The following is a 25,677-nucleotide window of genomic DNA, read 5'->3' as shown; positions in this document are numbered from 1 at the left end:
ATGTTTTATTTTACTACCCTAACCGGTTTCGGGCTACCGTGCTCATCTTTAATTTTCGTTTTGTTGTCAGGAAAATAAAACATGTCGTTAGATGGTGAGCACGCTCCCATTAGTATCCCAACATCGAGAAGCAGTGTTTTCATCTATTGAGTGCATCCGCGCGAGTCGTTTTAGTCAGCTTACGAGATATTAATTGGTATTAATGAATGCGGAGCCGAAGGTTGTGCTATCGAGACGGCCGGCGAGCTGCAGAGGGCGCTGTTTACCGGACGAGGAGCGGCACCGCACAGGTGGGGCTCGGGCGGGGCAGTCCCGCCGGCTGTTGACGGACCGCCGGCCGTAATGAATATGTAAATGGCGCGCGCCACGGCCCCAGCCGTTCTAATCTGCAATTCTACTTGGCCGGCGCCGGGAGACGGGCGGCAAGGCGGCGCCAAAAACTGCAAAAGAAATAAAAAGCGCCCCGGTGAGGCCTGCTGCCGTTCCCTCGCCAGTAGCGCCCGAAACTGGCCAGCTAATTACTCGCCGGTAAAATCTCACTGCCACCACCGGCAACAGTTCGACGCAAACGTCACCCTTCCACAGACTTTCGACAGGGTGGCACGCCAAACGCGACACGATATGAGGAAGGCAAACCCCGTTCCGGTGCTGTTGCGAACAAGCAAATTAGTTCCAGAATGAGATTTTCACTCTGCAGCGGAGTGTGCGATGATGTGAAACGTCCTGGCAGATTAAAACTGTGTGCCGGACCGAGACTCGAACTCGGGACTCAGTTGGTAGAGCACTTGCCCGCGGAAGGTAAAGGTCACGAGTTCGAGTCTCGGTCCGGCACACAGTTTTAATCTGCCAGGAAGTTTCATATCAGCGCACACTCCTCTGCAGAGTGACAACCTCATTCTGGAAACACCCCCCAGGCTGTGGCTAAGGCATGTCTCCGCAATATCCTTTCTTTCAGGAGTGCTAGTTCTGCAAGGTATGCGGGAGAGCTTCTGTAAAGTTTGGAAGGTAGGAGACGAGGTACTGGCAGAAGTAAAGCTGTGAGTACCGGGCGTGAGTCGTGCTTCGGTAGCTCAGATGGTAGAGCACTTGCCCGCGATGGGCAAAGGTCCCGAGTTCGAGTCTCGGTCGGGCACACAGTTTTAATCTGCCAGGAAGTTTTTAAGCAAATTAGTTGTCTTCGGCGTACACAGGAAGTGCGTAGACGGAACCCACTTTCCGAGCGGATAACCTTAAGTAGGATGTTCAGACCACCGTCCGCACAAGCATAAGGAGTTGCCTGCTACGCGCCTACGTCCTTTGAAGACCAGCCCTGTACATACGGGAGCACGGGAGCATATGGCACACACAGTGTCGCTCTAGTCAATAATTGTCTATTGCTGGTAAATGACGCAACCAGCCACAAATAATTTTTGAACAAACAGGTTTCAAAATGGTTCAAATGACTCGAGCACTATGGGACTCAACATCTGAGGTCATCAGTCTCCTAGAACTTAGAACTACTTACCTAGCTAACCTAAGGGCATCACATACATCCATGCCCGAGGCAGGATTCGAACCTGCGACCTTAGTGCGTTTCCAGACTGAAGCGCCTAGAACCGCTCGGCCACAGCAACCGGCCAACAGGTTTCAGGCTACCTTGACCATCTTCAGATAGCTGGTATTTTTCGTTGCATAGATGTTTCGGTTAACAGCATGTCGTCTGCTCTTCACTGCACAAGAGTATTTGAGTATTTAGTGTGGTTGAGGTGAAGGTGGTTTTCTAGTTCGATATCTATGTTCTTGAATACAACCACAACACGAGGAACCACTGTATGGATTTTGATACGGTCATGGAATTGTCGGGACCGATATCTTGCCAGTATTCGTATCTATAACAGGCAAAAATCGTTGACATTCTCGGTTCCTAGGATGGATGGACTATATTTTGTATCCCGCCTGCGAGGCTCCGCGTGAGTAAGGAACAGGAACAGGAAAAGGGACTAATCTCTCGGTACTGCAGATACAGTTGCCGGCCGGAATGGCCGAGCGGTTCTAGACGCTACAGTCTGCAACCGCGCGACTGCTACGGCCGCAGTTTCGAGTCCTGCCTCGGGCAAGGATGTGTGTGATGTCCTTGGGTTAGTTAGGTTTAAGTAGTTCTAAGTTCTAGGGGACCGATGACCTCAGATGTTAAGTGCCATAGTGCTCAGACCCATTGGAACCATTTTTAGATACAGTTGAAACACCTTTACTAGCGGATAACATATGCAAACATGTTACATAACTTGTAAGGTGGTGCGAAGTTGAAGCGAAGTGTCCTGGCTGGCTGCACCTGATGAAAATGGGATGAATCAGCCGCGGAGCTACGTTGTGGCATCGTAGCTATCGATATCACACTATACATACTTAGATGGACAGAGCGTCTGCCACTTAAGCAGGAGACACCGGGTTCGAGTCCCGGTCGGGGCACCCATTTTCAGCTGTCCCAGTCGAGGTATATGAAGAACACCTGTCGGCAGCTGAAGGTTTCAGTTAATTATCATTTATTCTAGAGACGCTGCACGGTCATCAATGGTATCTGTTCTTTCGAGAACAGTTACTATCTTCATATAAACATAATTAAGTTCTTAGAGAAACGTCAGAGCCAGATTCCTACTCGCACTTGGCCAAGTTTTTATTTTTACCTAATTTGACTCACGCGGCATTCTTTCAGCTTAATTTTCATTGTAAAGAACTGAAACTCCTTATACTCGCTGGAATGGCAGGAGCGCCGAGTCAAGTACAACAACTGCATACGATTATCGAACGTGAGTAGCCCTACAAGTACAGCCTGCCGCGTATTGTCTGAGAATGACCTCGGGAAGAATATGACGTATTTAGTAGCAGACCCAGTGTGGAAGACGAGCCACTGTGCAGCTCCGAAGTTCCATGCGGCTTTTCGCGGATGATACTGTAGTATACAGAGAAGTTCTAACATTAGAAAATTGCAGCGAAATGCAGGAAGATCTGCAGCGGATAGGGACTTGGTGCAGAGAGTGGCAAATGACCCTTAACATAGACAAATGTAATGCATTGCGAATACTTAGAAAGAAGGATCCTTTATTGTATGATTATATGATACTACTAGTTGCACTAGTAGCAGTTACTTCTGTAAAATATGTGGGAGTATACGTGCGGAACGATTTGAAGTGGAATGATCATATAAAATTAATTGTTGGTAAGGCGGGTGTCAGGTTGAGATTCATTGGGAGAGTCCTTAGAAAATGTAGTCCATTAACAAAGGAGATGGCTTACAAAACACTCGTTCGACCTATACTTGAGTATTGTTCATCAGAGTGGGATCCGTACCAGGTTGGGTTGACGGAGGAGAGAGAGAAGATCCAAAGAAGAGCGGCGCGTTTCGTCACAGAGTTATTTCGTAACCGTGATAGCGTTACGGAGGTGTTTAGAAAAATCAAGTGGCGGACTCTGCAAGAGAGGCGCTCTGCATCGCGGTGTAGCTTGCTCGCCAAAGTTTCGGGAGGGTGCGTTTCTGGATGAGGTATCGAATATATTACTTCTCCCTACTTATACCTCCCGAAGAGATCACGAAAATTCGAGCGCCCTCGGAGTCTTTCAGACAGTCGTTCTTCCCGCAAACCATACGCGACTGGAACAGGAAAGGGAGGTAATGACAGTGGCACGCAAAGTGCCCTCCGCCACACACCGTCGGGTGGCTTGCGGAGTATAAATGTAGACGTATATGTAGATGTAGATTGTCATCATACTGAATCCATAATAGAAAACTAGCCATCCCCACACGTATGTGCCTAAGATTGCGCTAGTTTAGTAATGAAGGTAAGTTGGTAGGAGCGCGTACGTTGGGACGTGCGGCCGCCCCGGCGCATAAGCAGGAGTATGCATGAGCAGCGGGCAGTGGGAGGACAGGGACGCATTCCGCAGTCGGGAGCCGCAGCGCTCCCGGCGGGCAGTTAATAATACAGCGCGACGACAGCGGCGCCGCTGTGCGCCGAGCGCCGAGCGCCCTCTGCTTGTACCGAGTGCGCGGCGCACGACCTTACCCATCGCACTTGCTACGGCCCGGGGGCTCGTTACGTCTTAGCGATACGCTGGTCCCAGACTCACGTACTTTCCGCTACAACCTTCCCAGATGTTCCCACCTCTCGCCATACGAGGAAGAACCCAGGATTGTCGAACACGATAGTGTCGGTGCTCCACGTCTTATGATGTGGCGACGCATTACGTTACATTGACATACTGCTCTCCATATCGTTTAATATGGTATACTCCCGATCAACATTCTATATCCTCTGCTATGCCCACCCCGCCTGGATCTCAGACTCTCCTACCTTTTACAAATCCCTTCAAATCCTAGAACGCGATGTGCCCGCCTCGCCTATCGTATCCACCTCCCCTCCTCCATGCGGATCCTGTAGGACCTCATTCCGTTCCCGCACCACCTCCTTTTCCTCGAACGGAAACGGATCCTCGACACCTCCCGTCAATTTGATCCCCCTCACCCGCTTGTCTCTCCCATCCTCTCCCACCCCCGTCCGCTACCACGCCTGTATTCTGATATCCCACCTGCTCTCCATCTCTCCACTCTCCATACCCTCGCCCAAGGTGGCTTCCGCCAACTCCCCCTCCCTGATATACCTTCCTCCCCTCCATCTATCCCTCCTACCAACTTTGATCCTCCCCTTCCACCCCCTGTGCCTTTTTCCATGGGCACCTTCTCTCCCTTCTATCCCTCCTCCTTTCCTCCCTCCCCCCTCTCCCCCGGCTTCACCTACCCCTCCCCCTTACTTTCTTACCTCCCCCTTCACATCTACTCTGCAACTGGCATCTTCACCCTCCCCTCTCCGTCCTCTCCCACCTGTTCCACTTTGGCAGGTTGGTTCAAATGGCTCCGAGCGATATGGGACTTAACTTCTAACTAACCTAAGGACATCACACACATCCACGCCCGAGGCAGGATTCGAACCTACGACCGTAGAGGTCGCGCGATTCCAGACTGGAGTGCCTAGAACCGCTCGGCCGCCGCGGCCGGCGAAAGCTCCTCGGTGTTTAGTTTCGATAACGAGTTAAGCGCAACAGATGAGTCGACAATTAAGTGGGCCAATGTGACCAGCCTTTATTGACTTCTCTACTACCGTAAGGTCGACATCCACGCTGCTTCTTGCCTACCCTACAAGCTGCCTCCTAGTCCCACTGCAGGTATGGAACCCGGGACACTTGGACAGCCGAGGCGTAGCCATTAGTGGGAAACGCGCAACACCCGTGTTTGCTAATCGATTGCCGCCGCCAGCCAGCAGCCAGCAGCCGCCGCCGGCCGGGCGGAAAGCGCGAAATCATGCGACGAATGTCAATACTCTCAGGAATATTGCGGCGCGCAAACAGCTAGGCGCCGCTCCCGGGCCCGCCTCTTGCGCAAACAGCCGCGAGTGTGAGCGCCCGAGCGCTTCCGACATCTTTCTGCGCCCTCTGCTCGGCACCGGCGAGGAAATCAAGCGCACCTCTTTCTGCGGCGAAATTTCTTCAGGGAACGTCCCAGCTTGTGGACATTCCACCCCGGCCTGCGCCAATCAATCTCTTCGTAGGAGCCTTCGAGCTGCACTCCACAACCACATCGAAACATTTAAAAAGCCTTATATTCTCTTCACTGTTCGCAGCCGGCCGGGGTGGCCGTGCGGTTCTAGGCGCTACAGTCTGGAGCCGAGCGACCGCTACGGTCGCAGGTTCGAATCCTCACTCGGGCATGGATGTGCGTGATGTCCGTAGGTTAGTTAGGTTTAAGTAGTTCTAAGTTCCAAGGGACTGATCACCTCAGAAGTTAAGTCCCATAGTGCTCAGAGCCATTTTTTTGTACTCCACGAAGAGCAGTTCGCCCCGATAGCTGAGTGGTAAACGTGACGGACTGCCGTCCTACGGGCCCAGGTTTGATTCCGCTCAGGGACTGAGTGTTGTGTTGTCTTCATCACCATTCCATCCCCATCCGGCGCGCAGGTCGCCCAATGTGGCGACGAATGTAATAAGAGCTGCACCAATGCGGCCGGACCTGCCCCGTAAGGGGCCTCCCGGCCAATGACGACAAACGGTCATTTCCGTTTACGACGAAGACCACGTTGCAACACAGAACCCGTATATAGACGTGCATTGCACTGTTGGAAAATTATATCACCTTCTCGAAGAAGAAACGTCAGCAGCATTGGGGAGACATAGGCAGCTCACCAGATCCACGCAACATCCGTGTACATACACACTGGCATTTAGATATAGACTGCTTTCATGACGGAAGACAACAGAGCGGGAATCCACTCTCCAGTCAGCTCTTTCATGACAGCATGGTAGCCATACTTGGCGATGTCGTGGTATCAGTAGTAACCTTGTCTTAGGCAGAAGCGATGTTAATCCTGCTACACGTAGACGGTTCCCAATGGTCCATGGTGACGTAGCAGGTGCAACTTCTAGCAAGATTTCGTCTCTGGATAACATTCGGTCGGCCACTGCTGCTCTCACAACGCATCCACACTGACGTGTATCAGCACTACGCAGATGTCCAGAACCTGGTCTACAGGTGTGGAAATATTCCACAGACCATTGCTGAAAGCAGCGAGACACCATCGACACATCGAGCCCAACACGTGCAGCAACCTGACGATAGTCCATTACCCTAGAATGAATGTTGCAAACACTGGTGACCTGTAAACTCCGCACAGTTACTGCCTGCACAATCAAAACAGAGGGTGCAAAGACAAGCTTTCCTCAAGCCATTTGATCGCCGGTGTGCGTGACAAATGAATCACCAACCGCTCACTATGCATATATTATATACACCCAGGTGTCACTGAATACAGCCTTTGAGGGTGTCGCGTGTTTCTTTCCGACAGCGTACAGTGACATCTTTTTAGTTCCTGCTTTTGAAATTTATTCGTGTCTGTGTTTTGTTCGATACAATGACAACATATCACCGTCGCAGTTAGGCACTACAAACAATAAAGTAATGACATGTAAACATAAAAATGGAGCCATCTGTGTATATGTGTTACAGTGTACCTCTGGAACGCCAAAAGAACTTTAAAACAAACCAGCTGCACTTATGACGTACTATCTGGAAAAATATATTGTTGGGGTAAAAGAAACCTAGTATCTATACGGTTGAGATAGAAGTTTGAAGGAGCGAATGATCGAAAACAAAAAATATCAGTGTCGAAAGCATAGTTTTCGCAACTGCTGGACTGACTAGTGACAGTCCCGATGGCCTTAAAAGCCTAGGAATGCTGGTGGCGATACGAAGTACACGTAAGGCACGACTCTGGTAAGCATGGCGCAATTTCAACCATACTCGGAATACATACGATTTATTACCCGAAGAAAATGTTTAACTAATGTCCGTAGCAAATCGACGAATAAGCTTGGGGAGGAAAACAGAGGATATAAGGAGGTGTCAAGGAAGCGCAATAGTGATATGCATGAAGTTTCAACCAAACTTAACGTTACCAGTCATTTTATCGTCGCTTAATGCGCGATCAGAGTAAGACAGAAATTCACTAGTAATGGTACGAAGACGCGCAGGGTGTTGGCTCGGTGGTGGGGCAATGGACGCGTATTTAAATTTGTGTCCGGCCGCCCAAATGTAGTTTTCCCTAAATTGCTTATGTGACTGCTCATGGCGGTTACTTTGAAAAGTGATACAGCCGATTACTTCCGCAGTCCGAGATTGCGCTCCATCTCTAATGACCTCGTCATCGACGTGACATTTTCTGTCGAAGCGCTTCCTGTCAGGCCGTGTAGAACTATACATAATGATTCAGCTGCCCTCCCCATGGGCTTTATGCAACCCGCAACTCCTCCAAACAACACGCGCGTGATTTTCATATTCTCTAGCTCGCTATCCAGAAACTATTAGTCCAAGAGCAAAAATGAACAGGATATTTTTGTTGGAAGTTCAATGTAGTCATTTTACATTAGGATAAATTTTCGAATTATTCAAGAAAAATGTGTAACAGTAATCTTCAAACGCGTTTTCCTTGAATAACTCGAAAAGCGTGGTCTCCACCGAAAATGCATCCCACTACAAAATCTAACTGGGAGGATAATTTCAAAAGTAAGGTCTCCTTTTTTTTATAAGTACGTAGACCTGTTTATTTCTAGAATGGTTTACATCAGTTTACAGCTTGAGCATTTAGCTATTTTTCGACATAATCACCATTTCTGTCGATGCACTTTTGTAGACGCTGTGGCAGTTTTTGTTTGCCCATGTCATACCAGCTTGCCGCCATGCTGTTCAAAAAGTTATAAACCTCATCGGAGCTGAATCGCTTTCTGGGCAAAAGTTCTTCTAACCTAGGGAACAGGTGACAGTCAGGGGGTGCCAAGTCAGGACTATAGGGTGGGTGGGTAATTATGTTCCACTGAAACTGTTGCAGGAGAGCAACGGTTTGCGGAGCGATGTGTGGCCGAGCGTTGTCATGGAGACTGTGTACGCCCCTGCTCAACATTCCTCTTCTCCGGTCCTGAATTGCACGATTGAGTTTTTTCAGAGTCTCACAGTACCTGTCAGCGTTAATTTTGGTCCCAGCGATTCAGCTCCGACGACGAGGTGAAAGAAGAGGTTCATAACTTTCTGAACAGCATGGCGGCGAGCTGGTATGACATGAGCATACAAAAACTGCAACAGCGTCTAGAAAAATGCATGGACAAGAATGGTGATTATGTCGGAAAATACCTAAATGTTCAATCTGTAAGCTGATATAAACCATTGTAGAAATAAACAGGTCTATGTACTTATAAAAAAAAATAGCAGACCTTGCTTTTGGGATGACCCTCGTGCATTATATTTCCCACAAAAAGGTCATGTTAATTTTTTCTGTAGGACTAATAGTTTGTGTGTAGTGAGGAGGAGAACATGAACATCTCATGAACGGCTTTTCAAGGCATTGCGGGCTGCCTATCCGTATGGGCAGATGCATCTATAGAGATAGAGATGTGTGGCTGCTGGCCAACTAACATGGCGGGTCCAATGCGTGTTTGCGCATGAGACGCTCGCTCCCTGGTTCACACGACGTGTAATGCAGCTTGAAGTCGTAACAAACAGGACGTATGAGGCATCTTTTGGGACGCCTGTGTAGCTGAGGTCTTTAACTCATACTTGTGTGATGGCGTCTGCCTCGGACGTAGAACGCGAGGTAGGCGCGCGGTCTAGGGCGCCTTGTCACGGTCTGCGCGGCTCCAGGCGTCGGAGGTTCGAGTCCTCCCTCGTGTGTGTGTGTGTGTGTGTGTGTGTGTGTGTGTGTGTGTGTGTGTGTGTATGTATGTGTGTGTCGTCGTCCTTAGCGTAAGTTAGTTTAACTAGTGTGTAAGCTTAGGGACTGATGACCTCAGCAGTTTGGTGCCATAAGACCTTACCACGAATTTTCAATTTCGCTAGTATGGAGGCGACGAGACTTTGTGCCTTGACACTATTTGAAGCAACCACAATAAAAACGAGAAAACAACACTAGACACGCACTCATTACTGTCGTATGCGCTCAAAATGTACATCTACGACACAACACCCATATTTCACGAAGAAAAAGTGTCAACGTGCGCAATGAAAGCAAACATTGCGCATCAGGCACTGAATCTTCCCTTTGCGGAGGCTTTAATTTATCTTTCACTGAGGTCCGCATTAACATGAGGCGTGCACAAAATCCTCGGTTCCTCAACGTCACAGCAGCACCCAGTAGCACGCGCAAAACCGGAAAAGCGTGTTCCTGCTTGCAGGCTGTTTGCGTTAACAGCGCTCGCATCCAGTGAAACTACCTCCCCGAGAGAGGCGCCAGATTTTGCGGTTCCTGGGGACTGCAAACTTAAGCCGCTTTATAAACATGCACGAGTCCGCCGAAAGAGTGTCGCCCGAGCTACAAACGGAATGCTTAAAACTGACCTGTCCTCCCTGGCGCACACAATTAGCTCGCCAGCGGCCGGCACGATAAACACTCATCGCGTATGCAGCCGGCCTCGCGCCGCGACACTCGTAAATGAGTAATCGCCGGGCGGCAACTTGGCCGGCGCAAACAGCGCCTCATTCATACGTTATGGCGCGCTCTCTTATTCGTCGGCGGCCAGCTGCCGACAGGCTTATACGTGGATGCCTCTGGCCGCAGACGCCAAGATATTCACTGGGCAGCAGGCAGTAACGAGCGTTTGCAAGTTCACTTTGTGGGAAAGCGTATTTACACTGCAGCTTTTACTGACGCGCCTTATTTACACGTACATTACTCTGCAAGCCACTCAACAGTAGTGTATCACAATTAATGGCGAAATCGCATACAATTGAAAATCCGCGTTACTAGAAGCAAAAAGGTCTCAATAAACATACGTCCGTAACCGTTGGCGAGATAACTGCGAGTTTGTCGTTACCAGCCACTAGTGACGTTTAAACAAGTCATCCCTGATCGTGATGTGGTCTTTGTTTACATTTTCGAGAAGTGGAGTTGTATACAGAATGGGAACGACAGCACCGTACACAGTCAAAGTGTCCCTCATGTCAGTTACTTACCGAGAGTCATCTGTGGTGCACGAATGTCGGAGGGAACATGACACATTACAGTAACAAGGAGTATGTGGATATACATTCCATGAAACTTTCTGGCAGATTAAAACTGTGAACCGGGCCGAGACTCGAACTCGGGACCTTTGGCTTTCGCGGGCAAGTGCTCTAACATCTGAGTTACCCAAGCACGACCCACGACCCGTCCTCACAGCCTCAGTTCTGGCAGTACCTCGTCTCCTACTTTCCAAACTTCACAGAAGCTCTTCTGTGTACTTTGCAGAACTAGCACTCCTGGATGAAAGGAGGTTCTGTGAAGTTTGGAAAGTAGCAGACGAGGTACTGGCAGAATTGAAGCTGTGAGGACGGGTCGTAAGTCGTGCTTGGGTAGCTCAGATGGTAGAGCACTTGCCCGCGAAAGGCAAAGGTCCCGGGTTCGAGTCTCGGTTCGGCACACAATTTTAATCTGCCAGGAAGTTTCGTATCAGCGCACACACCGCTGCAGAGTGAAAATCTCATTCTGGATACATTTCATGTGTGCTAGGGCTAACAGCAATGGGCGGGAGGCTGGATGGTTGTACGAACAAGCATGCCCTGCCCGAAGGCACCCCTACAGTCGAACGTTTTGCCCGAAGGCACCCCTACAGTCGAACGTTTACAAGGGTGTGTCAACGCCTCAGAGAAACTGGGAACTCTGTACACGCTGCGACAGTGGGTAGATCTGCACAAATTACCCCTCTGTCTGAAGTTGGCGCTGTAAGCAGTCGAACACTCTCCGGGAATATGGACAAGGAGACGTGCGACACGAATTCCTGGAATGAGTCCCAGTAGTGTATCGAGAATCGCAGTGCGATGTACACTTACCACCTGCGAGTTTAGCATCTTAGTGAGGCGGACGTTGGTTCTAGACTAACGTTCTGTCCGTGGATGCAAGAACAAGGTGTAGGCGACCCATGTGTGATAGTAACATTTTATTTGCAGATGAAGCACGGTTGACTCGTTATGGCGTGTTTAATTATCACAATTCTCGCGTTTGGAGCGCTCTAGGCTGCAACCCACACGGTGTGCATCAGTCTCCATACCGGCGACGTTCTCACTGAAGGTGTAATTAGCGATACTAGCTGCATGTCTTCTTGGGCCGTATATGTTGCCACACAAACTCAATGGACGGAATTACCTTCGGTTCTAGACGCATCATCTTCCAGGATCGTTTGAGGACGTTCCCTTAGACCGACGCAAGAAGATATGGTCCATCCATGAAGGAGCATCAGCACATTCTGCTCCTACGATGAGACGACATCTAATGCGCCGATATACCGAAAGATGGATTGGACGAGGAGAACCTGCACCGTGGCCTCCAAGATCACCTGATCTGAACCCTATAGATTTCTTTGATTGAAGCTACCTAAAAAGTGTAGAGAACGCTACACCGGTTAACACTGTTAAAGAATTTGAGCAGAGACCTGCCTGCACGCGGGCAAGAGAACGACACTTTGAACATCTACCGCTACCAGTACAGTCATCTAAGTGTTAATTAAAAACACCTGCACTACTACCAAAGAATATCTACTAACTTTCGTTAATGATGTATAATACTGTTACCTTTTCCGAACAAGGATGATGTTTACACAGAATCAAGTCATTGGCGGCTGGTAACCGAAGGGTCACAGTTATCTTTTCAGCTTCTAATATCGTGTACTTTCAAGTGTATGAGTTTACGCCATTATTTAAGACATACCACTATAAAGCAACATTATCAATTTTTTTCCTATTCGATTCCCAGACTGAGCGGGGGAGAAGTGACAGTCTATATGGCACTGCACGTTCCCCAATTCATATTATCGTTTTCCCATCATCACTAAACGACATATACTATGGCGACAGCATAATGGCTGGAAAGAAATGTTCCAGTACTGGTTCTCTCAATTTCGCCAACACGGTTCACGAGGATTACGTCGTTCTTCCAAAGATTCCCATTTTATTTCCCCGAGCATTTCTGTTACACTTAGGTACGGACTACACCGACATGTTACGACGTCACTAACATCAATGTCCGTTGTCACGCCTACATGATAAGGGCCCCAAGCACTGCAACATTATTCAAGAATTGGTCGCACTAGGACCCTGTAATCGATTTCTTCCGCAAATGCATCGCACTCTCCCAGAACCCTTCCCTACCACTGGTTTTGGATGATCGTCCCATTTCATATCGCTGCTTAGCATCAGCCGTAAATACTTGTGCAGTGCTCAAGACGTTCACCGGCTATCTTGTAATCAGATGCTACAAGGTTCTTTCGCTTTGTATAACGCACTGTATTACATTCATCCACATTTGAGAACTGTCATTTATTATAACAGTTGGAAATTTTGTCCGAGACTTTCTGCGATTCCTTACGATTGTCCAACGACGGCGCTTTTCTGCACACAACTCTATCGTCAGCGGACAATCTTGTATGGTGCTGATCCTTGTCTCAGGGCGTAGCAGAAGAAGAAACAAGAGTCGATGGGGAAGAGACAAAGGATCTACTACATGAATCAGAATTTAAAGGAGGACTGTATGACTTGACCGATCGGTCTAAGGCACTGCAGTCCTGGACTGTGCAGCTAGTCCCGGCGGAGGTTCGAGTCCTCCCTCGGGCATGGATGTGTGTGTTTGTTCTTAGGATAATTTAGGTTAAGTAGTGTGTAAGCTTAGGGACTGATGACCTTAGAAGTCAAGTCCCATAAGATTTCACACACATTTGAACATTTTTTGAACTGTATGACTTGAGATCAAGTAAAACAGAAGCTAATACATAACATTCCACAGGAACTTGTAAAACCATTGGAGGCAGTAGCAACAAAACGACGATTCACGTTAGTGTGTAGAAAATATAACACTGGCGATATCAGACTTTTCGACAAACATCATCCACACAACCGAAAAAACATCATCCACATAATTACCAGGATTTAAGTGACGGCAAATGCGAGAATTATCGCACAATCAGCTTAATAGCTCTCGCATCGAAGTTGTCGTCAAGAATAATGTATAAAAGAGAGAAAAAGAAAACTACGCATCTGTTATCTATCACTTTATTTTGCAGTTCCTGGTATTGGCCGTGTCTGCAGTTAAAAGTTTTGGATGTGAGGTCCGCCAGTTATGTAAAACACCGTTTTTCTCAGTACCTGGTCCGCAGCTCGTGGTCGTGCGGTAGCGTTTTCGCTTCCCACACCCGGGTTCCCGGGTTCGATTCCCGACGAGGTCAGGGATTTTCTCTGTCTCGTGATGACTGGCTGTTGTGTGATGTCCTTAGGTTAGTTAGGATTAAGTAGTTGTCAGTTTTAGGGGACTGATGACCGTAGATGTTAAGTCCCATAGTGCTCAGAGCCATTTGAATCATTTTCTCAGCACCTAAACATGTTTCAGCACCACTGTGCCACCATTAGTGGATTTTCGTTTTTATTTATTCTGCAATATGAACATTTTTGTTAAATGATCATAAAATAATGTGCATTTTTAGTTCAAACAACAGATCGTTTCTTTACATAAAGATGATGCCACAGTGGTGCCGAAACATGTTTGGGTACAGAGAAAAACGGTGTTTTGCATAACTGGCGGACGTGACATCCTAAAATTTTTACACATCTGTTAGATGACAATCAATTTGGCTTTGGGAAAAGTAAATGCATCAGAGAGGCAGTTCTGACGTACCGGCTGATAATGGAAGCAAGAGTGAAGAGAAATCAAGACACGCTCATAGGATCTGTCTATCTGGCGACAATGTCAAATGGCGCAAATTGTGAGAAAGACAGGTAATATACAATACAGTGTGTACAGGAACCAAGAGGAAAGAATAAGAGTGGAAGACCGAGAACGAAATGCTTGGACTAAAAAACGGTATGACGCTAGCGATTATCCAGTGATTGGCAACTGTGTGGTCTAGTAACTTAAGGTGTGCCAGCCTATTTACGCGTACTACGTATACTTATGTCGAGGGTTTTCTGCAAATCTTTGCCCGATATTTGCTACGTTTCTCAGAAAGAAAGCACAAGGATGGATGAGGAACATTACGTTGTAGAAAGTTATCGGAGGCGGCGGATGGCAGCGAGCAGTGGGAGAGATTGTGTTGTGACAGGTAGGTGTCGGCGTCTCCCCGGATCAGAGGCGCGCGCGCCGCGATGACAAAGGCGTGAGCGATGCCGTGATAAAGGGGCGCACCAATCAGCGAGGACGGACGCATCCGTCTCCTCCGCTCCGTGTTTCATTCCTCGAGTGCGGGCGGCCATCACTCATGTGGGCCCCCGCCTCGCATCTGTCTCTCTCTCTCTCTCTCTCTCCTCTCCTCTCCCTCTCTCCTCCTCTCAGCGTCTCGTAGGCCACCCCGCTTTGCAAAACAGACAAGCAGCCAGGGCCACGCCGCCCACAAAAACAACTGCACAGAGTGTGTGTGTGTGTGTGTGTGTGTGTGTGTGTGTGTGTGTGTGTGTGTGTGTAGGGCCCACCCAGCCTCGAGGGATTCATCTGCCAATGAGAGCATCCTCACTCAAATCACTTCAGCGAGAGAACGTTTTACCCGACAAGGCGAACTATAGCCCCGGTTAGAGTCGCAGCACCATCGTGTATTCGTCAGAGACACAGGGCGAGGCAGGAAACCAGGATTGGGAGCAGTTGTGGAAGTTCCACATTGCACTTGCTTCCCTCCAAACTGCTAACACCCAAACCTCCATATGTCAGACACGCACGGGACTCCATATGTCAGATCGATACCAAACGTCGCACGTCGATAGAGGATCAACCAAAACACCGAATTAGTTTGTGCTACGTGCTGTCTTCCCGTAGGCCGGCCGGAGTGGCCAAGCGGTTCTAAGCGCTACAGTCTGGAACCGCGCGACCTCTACGGTCGCAGGTTCGAATCCTGCCTCGGGCATGGATGTGTGTGATGTGCTTACGTTAGTTAGGTTTCTAAGTTCTAGGGGACTGATGACCTCAGCAGTTAAGTCCCATAGTGCTCAGAGCCATGCGAACAATTTATCTTCCCGAAGAACATGCGTAAACGGTAATTAAAAGTAACGCCAGAACTACGGAGCACAGGAAGATCGTATCTGTGGGTGGTAGTTTTGTAGATCTCACGTCGGTGGTTTGGTAGTGTGTGAGATCGTTGCAAAAAAGTCCCGCGTTGAATGTCAAATGATGAGAATTTATTTTAACTGTTTACGCATGAAACTGTTAATGGAGAACATTTCCCTGACAGGCAATTTTGACTTTTTGGGGTTGGTAGCATTGTTCTTTTGGCATCTGCTTTCGATTCATTAGTTGAAAGTACCAAACCTATAGAGCGCAGTTGTACAGACAGTCGTAGTGTGCTGTCGGACATGAGAGACAGAAAACACACCACTCGTGATAGAACAGCTAGTGCATTTGTAGTTTCAGAGAATAAACATAAAAAATCAGAACAGAAGAATAAACAAACAATTGCGACACACGATAGGAAGTATTAATAGTCCTATATAACACTTTCACGCATAATACAGTAAAAAAAAAAAAATTGTCACGATACGGAGCTAAACCCAGGACCCGTGGTATGTCTATGTAACGCACTACTAACTTCCCCTCGGAAGCTATACGTAGCAGTTCCTCTCAGTTACGCTTATCCTGTGTTCCGTAGTTCTGGTGTTATTTTTAATTGCCGTTTATGCCTGTTCTACTGGACGACAGTACATAGTACGAACTAAATCGGAGTTTTGTTTGATACTCTGTCAACATACAAGATAGATGTGTGTGACATCTGGAGGTTTGTGTGTAAGCCAGCCGGAGTGGCCGTACGGTTCTAGGCGCTACAGTCTGAAACCGAGCGACCGCTACGGTCGCAGGTTCGAATCCTGCTTCGGGCATGGATATGTGTGATGTGAAGATATGTGTGATGACCTGAGAAGTTAAGTCGCATAGTGCTCAGAGCCATTTGAACCATTTTGTTTGTGTGTAAGAAGTGTCGGGTGTCTGCTTGAGTCGTGCTGACGTTTGTAATCAGCACTTACAGAGTGCACTGTTGTGTTTGTGTTATTTTGGATGAGAAGACGGGAGAAACACAGTGCCAGCACCAAGCTTATCCTCTCGAATGCCAACAAGGGCGCAACCGAGTTTCACGGCGTCATTTACATACCAGGATCCGATACCAGAACTCCTTTATTGATTTACTGCTCCCATTACCGGCGCAGTTATTTCCTAAATCTGCATTTACATCTACACTCCGAAAGCCACCTTACGGTGTGTGGCGGAGAGTATTTCTGGTAACATTAACATTTTCACCCCTCTCTGTTCTATTCGCGAAGTGTGTGGGAAAAGCGACTATCGAGTATCACTCTGCTTACCAGATAATATGTACAGCGTTGCCTACCTGTCGAGTCTCTCAGGCTCGTATTGTTTAAACTGACATAAATTGGAACTATTTTGACTACTTATGATGTGAACGACTTTTGAGGCATGGACACTTTTCAAATATTTTTATTTATTTGAAGTCTAAATTTAAAAAAGGAACACGCATTTTATATTACTATTGGTAGCTTTCATTCTTACCGAAAGTCTGCACAGGGTCTACAGACAATAAGAGAATGTTCTGAGCACACAGGTTTGGTGCACTTATAACACGTAATTTCTTTTTTCTCTACACAGTATGCAGATATTCTGCTTTTCTTAGCTGATGATTTCACAGGCCTTCCTGGGTCCGTGAGTACTAATGAATCCATCGACTTCTTTATCCCTGCTAGCTACTTTCCCAAATTGATAAGGAAAGTACGATGTCTCATTTTTTTATTGGTAGCCAGCATCATCCAAATTATGTATGCATTCACAACGCATACATCGATCATGTTCAAGAAAACCACCAACGACCAGTGCCTTGTTTTTCTCTTTAGACTGTCGCATAGCGTCTTCTGGTCCATGGTGTCGAGGCCGCCCTTTGTGCCATTGCGTTGTTCGTGGTGCGGTACCTCTGCGTGCTCGCGGGGACATTACTCGATATTGGGCAGGTGTACCAGTTTCTTTGGCTCTTCAGTGTAATTTCACTGAACAGTGGTCGGTCATTGTCAATCCTCCAAAGCGAACTGATACCTTTATTTCTTCACTTGTAAATTCCAGTTACGATAAGAACACCAAGACACTACATTTCATGCATATCCATCCAGACCTCGTAAACGATTCGACCTTACTTGTTGGCCCACATACACTTTTTCAATGAGGACTACATGAAAGAACAACATAAAACAATCGAAAACGTCGTAGCTCCCTGGTATCTTTTTGCTGCGCCAACCAGAAATTCCAGCTTGACGAGCTGTAACATATTTTTCCATGATACTTCGAGTAGTTCTGAGTTTTAGGCGACATCCATTTCATTATAGTCATCACTGGAACTACCGCTCATCACCATCTTTCAAACCGCAACACACTCTGTATTGGAAGTGCAGTATGTCTCCCACAGCTTAACCGCATCATCACTCCAAATCGCATTGACGAAGACCAGTGTTCATTCGCTAACTGAAAGGTAGACTGTAACACTCCACTCAAAGACACACGCTCACAGCAAACCATATTATGATACATAATCCATTTTTAGGATAGAAATGAGGAAAAAATGCTATCTTCCCTTCAAAGGCCGACCGGAGTGGCCGAGCGGTTCTAGACGCTACAGTCTGGAACCGCGTGACCGCTACGGTCGCAGGTTCGAATCCTGCCTCGGGCATGGATTTGTGTGCTATCCTTAGGTTAGCTAGGTTTCAGTAGTTCTAAGTTCTAGGGAACTGATGACCTCGGATGTTAAATCCCATAGTGCTCAGAGCCATTTGAACCATTTGAACCATCCCTTCAAAGGTAACATTTGGGTTCAATCGAATCCAGTACGTTGACCTCTGCGCCACATCTCTAAGCGAGAACGTAGGAGAAAATGGGCTATCGTGAAAGTACAGCAACCCGAAATTGTCCGTGCAGTCGCCTCTTACGCCAATACTAGGCTCTGGTTAAACAAGCTTCACGGTAAATTTTCGTCGCAAAGACGTATTTTGCAAAACGCTTTGCTTCTTGATGTGCCTGAGAACGACATTGAAAGGGCTTCTGCATTACGTCACTGACTCACTGCAGCTGCACATAAAATTAGTCAACGCCAATGGCGATAAGCTGGCATCGTCAGTGCTTGATACCAGCTGGTGGGCCATCTACTCCGGGCCACAAACTGACGAGGGCGGAGGGAGGCCGCTGGAACGAGGCGAGCGTGCAGACGGACGGACCACCACCAACTGCCGCCCGCCGGCGGGTAAATGAAAACATTTGGCCGCCGCCGCCGCCGAGAGCAAACTTAATTAAAACGCCGTCCAAAGGAGGTCGCCCCATCCCGTGGGCCGTGGGCCGGGCCATGCCACCAACGGCGCGAATAATTCAGTTGCGTCTCGGCCACGCCTGGTCGGCATCTAGAGTAGGCTTCACTACACACTTCATTTGTCTATCAGAAACCTACACTGGAAAAGAGGTAGGCAGAAAAAAAGATTCTCAACAACAAATAAGTTGAAACCGCAAAAGGAGAGTTGTTAGTAATTTTTATTACGCACCAATCCGACAGCTATCGCAATTGTGGGGCTGAAAAGCAAAAACTACACAAAAACAGAGGGTAATAAATACCAACCGTACACGGCCGACATAAAACAATGCACAATGCGCATTCGTGTTTGCGGTGCACCGAAATAAAATACGGGTGAAACGCTGCGAATTTGTGGTCTCAGCGCAGCACATGTGCTGTGGGCATCCACGAGTGGGGAATATCAGCTGCGCAACCACTCAGCTCGGCCGTATGTTTGCGGTGTGCTAATTACCAAAGACAACAAAAGGATACCACAACTAGAGAGTAAGAATGGAAATCATACAACGCACCTAACTTGTGAACGTAGCGGCTTCCTTTAGAGTTATAGGTGTCCTGTAAAGTTAAAGAGATGAACCATGTGGCAGTCGTGAGAATGAAGATTACCAGTTTAAAGTCTGCTCGATGTGGACGTCGAGAGACTAACCATAAGATCCGTTTGAAAAGTGTACTGGAGAGAGACTAATGGAATGGGAAGCGACCACAGCCTGTGTAAGGAAATATTCTATCATAGTCAGTAATTTAGAGGAAACAACGAAAATATGACCCTGGGAGGTCACCCGGATAAATGAAACCCTCTACGTCTATTATCAGTCATGTATCTCAATCCCTCGTTCTGCATCCTGGTAGAGCCCGATTCTGTGGCTGTACTCTCAAGGCTGACCCTACCCCCTTCCCTCTTTTCCTCTCTCTCTTTCTCTCACTCTGTCTCGCTGTGTGTGTGTGTGTGTGTGTGTGTGTGTGTGTGTGTGTGTGTGTGTGTGTGTCACTACAAATTGATCCGATGAATTATTTCCAGTTACTTGTTGAGTGTAACAGTCGTCAGAGTAAGGAATTTAAGAACCGTCTCTTACCGTGCTGTATCAGTTGCAACTACGGACAGGCAGCTGTACAATTTTCTTACAGTTTTTTCGTAACACACACATAGGTCATGTAGTAGCGTTAAAACTTTGAAATGAAACATTTTGTCCCATTATTATCAACAGAAACATCAATTCAAATATACGAAAATTAACTGCTGAATTTCGGAAGGATATTTGGTGTCGCTAAACCGCACGAGAGTCTAAAAATTACATCGATTTTAACAGACCGGGAAACTAAGGCAGGGTTTTAGTATCTGGTTCCCAAAAGATCTCAAGACGAAAACTGTGACCGCTTGCAGCAACTGTAAGTAGTATAGGTATTTTCAGTGCCGAAGCAAATACACGGGCGAAGGGCGTGAAACGAGAAGGATAAGAATTTCGGGACAGACGGAGGTTATTTGGACGGTTCACGGTAGTGAAGGCCGTCCAGTGTCTTGAGGAAGGACGACGGCCATCCCATCCGAGATAAACGGCTACCGTAGGTCCTTATCTCTCTCTCTTCCGGGCCGGCCAGTGTGGCCGAGCGGTTCTAGGCGCTTCAGTCTGGAACCGCGCGACCGCTACGGTCGCTGTTTCGAATCCTGCCTCGGGCATAGATGTGTATTATGTCCTTCGGTTGGTTAGGTTTAAGTGGCTCTAAGTTCTAGGAGGCTGATGACCTCAGATGTACGTCCCACAGTTCTCAGAGCCATTTGAACCATTTGAACCTCCCCAGGTGACGTTTATCCAATCACCACCCATAATTAATAGCAGCTGTTTGTTTAAGATGTCATCAGCGATTTTTGGCTACAAGTAGCTGCTTCTTCAGTGACTGTTAATTGTTTTTAAAATTATGTACCTTTGCTGTCTATACTGTGACAGTGGGTGGCTCATAATTAGTGGCAGCAGTTTAAAAGTCGTTTTTCTGCAGTCTGTTCAGGCAGTTTTACTGTTTATTATTCTTAAAACGCGTTTGACTTTAATAAAGGCAAGTTATGTATTAAAGACGATGACCTCTCAAGCAGTTATGGGGGAACCCTAAGACTCCCATTAGTGTTACCCGATCGAAAATCTTACCACTCGAATTCCCAGTTATTGATAAGTGTATATTATATGTGAACAAATTCCTCTCTTCTACAAAATTTCTGTTGCTACTGACGTTTTTAATTTCATATCCTCTCAACTTCATCTACTGTCACTTATATGATTCAATGCATATAAGAGAAATTCAGCGATGAAGTACATTTGACTTTGTGCCGTAAATGGCTGTATGCAGCATCTCGCCTCTAACGCAGTTACCTATTCAAATTACTCACTCGGCGCACCGACGATATTCACAGTCTGAATACATGATTAATTACTTTCGCAAACACACACACAATGCTGAGCGATTCGCTGAAATTTAAAATGAATTCTCTGTGAGGTTCTCCTAACAGAGATAGCAGTCAATCTATAAGCGTAGAGCACGAATTAGAATTAATATTTTTTTGTATTTGTTGTATTCCCTGTTTCATTACACGGTGGAAAGCGCACGAAATTGCTTCAGGTTACAGGAAACACTAGAGCGGAATTCGAACGTTACGCGAAATCCTTCAACTGAAAACTGCTCAATGCATTGTAAAACGCTGCGAGAAGAGGATACGACCGCCAATAGGCATATTACGATTGCGTGGGGGGCCGGCCGCTCCGGCGATATTACAAGCGTTTCTGCGGCCTTTGAAGCCACGCAGCGCCGACCGCACGTCGCGGCCGCCTGCGCAACTTGTTCGCCTTCGTGGCGCGCAGTAGTTGCTCAAAGTTTGGACATGGTTCATATTACTAACCGACGGGGAATGCGGTTCGAGTAATTACTGCGCTCGGAAGACTTGCCAAACCTACAAACTGTATACTTGGCCGGAGGATTCACGGAAATAGATGATAGCTCCAGCGAGGTGAGTGGTCTTTGGCAAACTACGAGAAATTGAAGCATGGGCGGGAAACGTGTATCTCGGCACTATTCTAAATACTGTAACAACTTTGCGCCAGCAACGAGAATTGGATCCCAATGAACGTCCGTCACTGTCTTCGCAGCTCAGAAATGAAAGAAACATGGTGGAAACATTAGAAACAATGTCTATGTTCGTGGACATTTTGCTTCAGTTGCTTTACATATGTTCTGCTTGGTGGAGAAATATTAACTCCGCCTCAATTTGAAAACATCCTTCGTCCTTGATTATCCAGTACCTAAAAAGTGAAAACCTTGTATTTTTCCCCATATTGCTCAGAGCCATTCGAACCTTGTATTTTTAAATGATGACTAACTGAAACCCTCAGCTGCCGACAGGTGTTGTTGATATACCTCGATGTGGGCAGGTGAAAATGTGTGCCCCGACCGGGACTCGAACCCGGGATCTCCTGCTTACATGGCAGGGAAAAGCTGCACGGTCATTTACAGTATCTGTTCTTTCGAGAACAGTTACTGTCTAGATATACTTGTATTTTTAGTTACACATTTCCGGGGTGGATACGCAATTAATGGTAATAACCAGAGACTACTTACTGATGATTTTATTTCTCCTGTTCCATGTGCGATGTCCACCAGTCACACAATTTGAAGCAACGTGCAGATGCGCAATATCTGTTTCACATATTCTGTCCAGATGTTTTAGCATGGTCTTTAGCTTTCCACTCATCATGCGAACACGATTCAGTTCACCCGTTATATCATAATTTGCATGAAAAGAGAGGCGAAACCGAGTGAGGGACTAGCATTTTTATAGTGATATATTGATCATCTATGAAAAACCTGCCTTCATCTCAGTCAAAGATTGTAAAATACACCTTTTTGTAAAAAAATTTTGAAAACATAAATCCAGTTATTACTTCTGTGTTTAAAAGCTTTATTTGCTAATATTGTAGAAATATTATTTAGTTATTTTAAAGTAATATGGTCACACATGTTCTAAAAAAAACAGTTATGTAATTTTTCATAGTTACAAAAGTGTACCTATCAAAGAATAAACTGAGTAATTATTTATGGCTACATAGTGTACTCAATCTTGAGGGTAAATATAAAATTTTTTAAGAAGGCTATGTTTTCAAAAGAAGCTGTCTCCGTTGAAGGAAGCCACTGGCTGTTCTGGCAGATTACCGGCCGAGGTGGCCGAGCGGTTCTAAGCCCTACTGTCTGGAACCGCGCGACCGCTACGGTCGCAGGTTCGAATCCTGCCTCGGGCATGGATGTGAGTGATGTTCTTAGGTTAGTTAGGTTTAAGTAGTTCTAAGTTCTAGGGGACTGATGACCTCAGATGTTAAGTCCCATAGTGCTAAGACCCATTTGAACCATTTTGAACTGGCATCACGTTCTCTTCATCAACGAGTGTGGCATATGTCATCAACCACACAATCGTCGGAATCGTCGGAGACGTGGTTGGAGGCAACCCGGTCAGTCTGAACGCCTTAGACACACTGTCCAGCTAGTGCAGCAAGATGGAGGTTCCCTCCTTTTTTTGTGGGCGGGGGGGACATCATATGGGGCCGAAGTACGTCGCTTGTGGTCTTGGAAGGCGCCGTAAAGGCTGTACGATACTGGAACGCCATCATCCGACCGACAGTGCAACCATATCAGCAGCATACTCGCGAGGCGTTCGTCTTCATCGACAATTCGCAACCCTATCGCGCGTATCTTGTGAATGACTAGAGTGGCCAGCATGTTCTCCAGACATGAGCCCTATCGGAAATGCCTGGCATAGACTGAAAATGGCTGTTTGTGGACGACGTGGCCCACCAACCACTCTGAGGGATATACGCCGAATCACCATTGAGGAGTAGGACAATCTGGACCAATAGTGCATGCATCAATGGAAGAGGATGTGCTAATGGGTGTTAGAGGCACCGGTGAGTACAGCAATCTGGACCACCACCTCCGAAGGTCTCGCTGTATGGTGGTACACCATGCAACGTCTCGTTTTCATAAGCAATAAAAAGGGCGGAAATGACGTTTATTTTGCAAAAACAGACAATATCTATAGGATAGCAGCAGTCAGTGATTTTGCAATGTTACTTAAAATCCGTCTTGATTGCAAAATTTTTATTCATATGACCGGTTTCGGTTCATCTAGAACCATCTTCAGATCATTTCGGTTACAGGAGTAACCCGTCCAAATGCAACAACTTTCACATGCTGCGAAATATCAGATCTGAATATGGTTCTAGATGAAGCGAAACTGGTCGCATGAATAAAAATTTTGCAATCAAGACGGATTATAAGTAACAATAATGTTTATGTTGTCCTCTATTCCAATTTTCTCCACAGGTTCCGCAACTCTTGGATCCGAGGTGGTGCTAAACTTTTTTTTGATGTGTGTAGTTCCTTCCCTTCCCTCCCCTTTCTTCCCCTTCCATCTTCAGTTTACATTAAGTCGAGGATCGTGGCGCTGGATTGTTGCATACGGTAGACCTCGCTCATAGGCCTACACCTATCATAGTCTAATAGTGACAGCGGGTTAAGCAACGGCCCCATTCTGCGTCAAACGAGGCCGCAAGTGGTGCATTTCTGCTGACCTCGAGGCGTGGCGAGTACTGCTCGAGGAGACGGGAGGCCAGCTGAGGAGAACAAAGCACTCCGGGCCGCGGGCGAGTGTGTGTACGCACGCACGGGGGGGCGCGGTTAATCCGCTGACGCGCAGCGCCGCGCCGTTACGGCGCCTCGGCGCCCGGCGCTGCGGAATGGGTCGTTTGTCGCAAAAGAAAGGAGGTTCCGCGGCAGCAAAAGCCGGCCGACCCTCGAAATAAAGGGTAATGAGATGGCGAGGGCCGATAGATGGCCTCAAAGGCAAGCGGATTCCGCCCTAACAAAGGCTATTACGGCCGGCTTATTCGGCAGCCGAGTCAGCAGCGCGCCCGCGTGGGCGTCTCAAAAGGCGCGCCGGATAAGCGGCTCATTACCGCTACTGACGATTCCACCGCCTGCACACCTGTTGAAAATAAAGTCGTCCAAACGAGCGTCTCGCGCACCTATTTATAAAAGCCGCCGCTTCGATTTCGTACCTGCCCGGCGGACAAAAGAGTCGACTCCGGCTACACCGGCATCGCACTGGTAATGTAACGAGCACCGCGGCCTTCGCCACCGAAATAAAAGCGAACAGCATTCTCCGGGAGACTTTAAAGTACTCCACAGTCGGCGCTGACAACATCCGAGAGCCACTACGGGCACTCTTCTTTCTCGAATTCCCAAAGTACATTTAAACATGCAAATCATTAGGGAACGAAATCGACTGTGACGTTATGAAGGCAGCCACCCAGTGTAACGTATCAGTTCCTGGGCGCACCCGTCGGCCAACTGTGGTCGCCAGGAAGCAATTCGCTTAATTCTGCTTATGGGTGGTTGGCTGGACCGGTCGTTCTGTTTCCATAACTTCGAGAGAATCAGAAACACATTAACAACAGGTAGTAACGGCATTAGCACATAATGGCCAGAATCAGGAACCGGAAATCGAACCTGGGCCCTCCACAGAGTAGCCAGACACACTGACCACTGAGCTACGGATAAAGGTCATCGATGGATATAATTAGAGAGATCCGCTTCAATTGTATTAATTCTTATTTAAACCACGACCAGTTTCAAGATTTTAAAATCTCCTTTTCCGGTGTACGAATTATAGTATTTATGTGGTAACACATAAAAAGTCGTCAGGCCACACAGTGCAACAATCCCAATCACAGCGGAAACTGTTGCCAG

General features: G+C 47.3%; 1 protein-coding gene across 2 annotated transcripts in view; it reads right to left on the bottom strand.

Annotated features, from left to right (window-relative positions):
- The window catches only part of LOC126355778 (tyrosine-protein phosphatase Lar), a 1,814,905-nt gene that overhangs the window by 872,841 nt on the left and 916,387 nt on the right, over positions 1–25,677 (bottom strand). The window lies entirely within an intron of this gene.

Source organism: Schistocerca gregaria, chromosome 3 (assembly GCF_023897955.1).
Source record: "Schistocerca gregaria isolate iqSchGreg1 chromosome 3, iqSchGreg1.2, whole genome shotgun sequence".
NCBI classification, from domain to species: Eukaryota; Metazoa; Arthropoda; class Insecta; order Orthoptera; family Acrididae; genus Schistocerca; species Schistocerca gregaria.
This window is presented reverse-complemented; position numbering and strand designations above follow the sequence as displayed.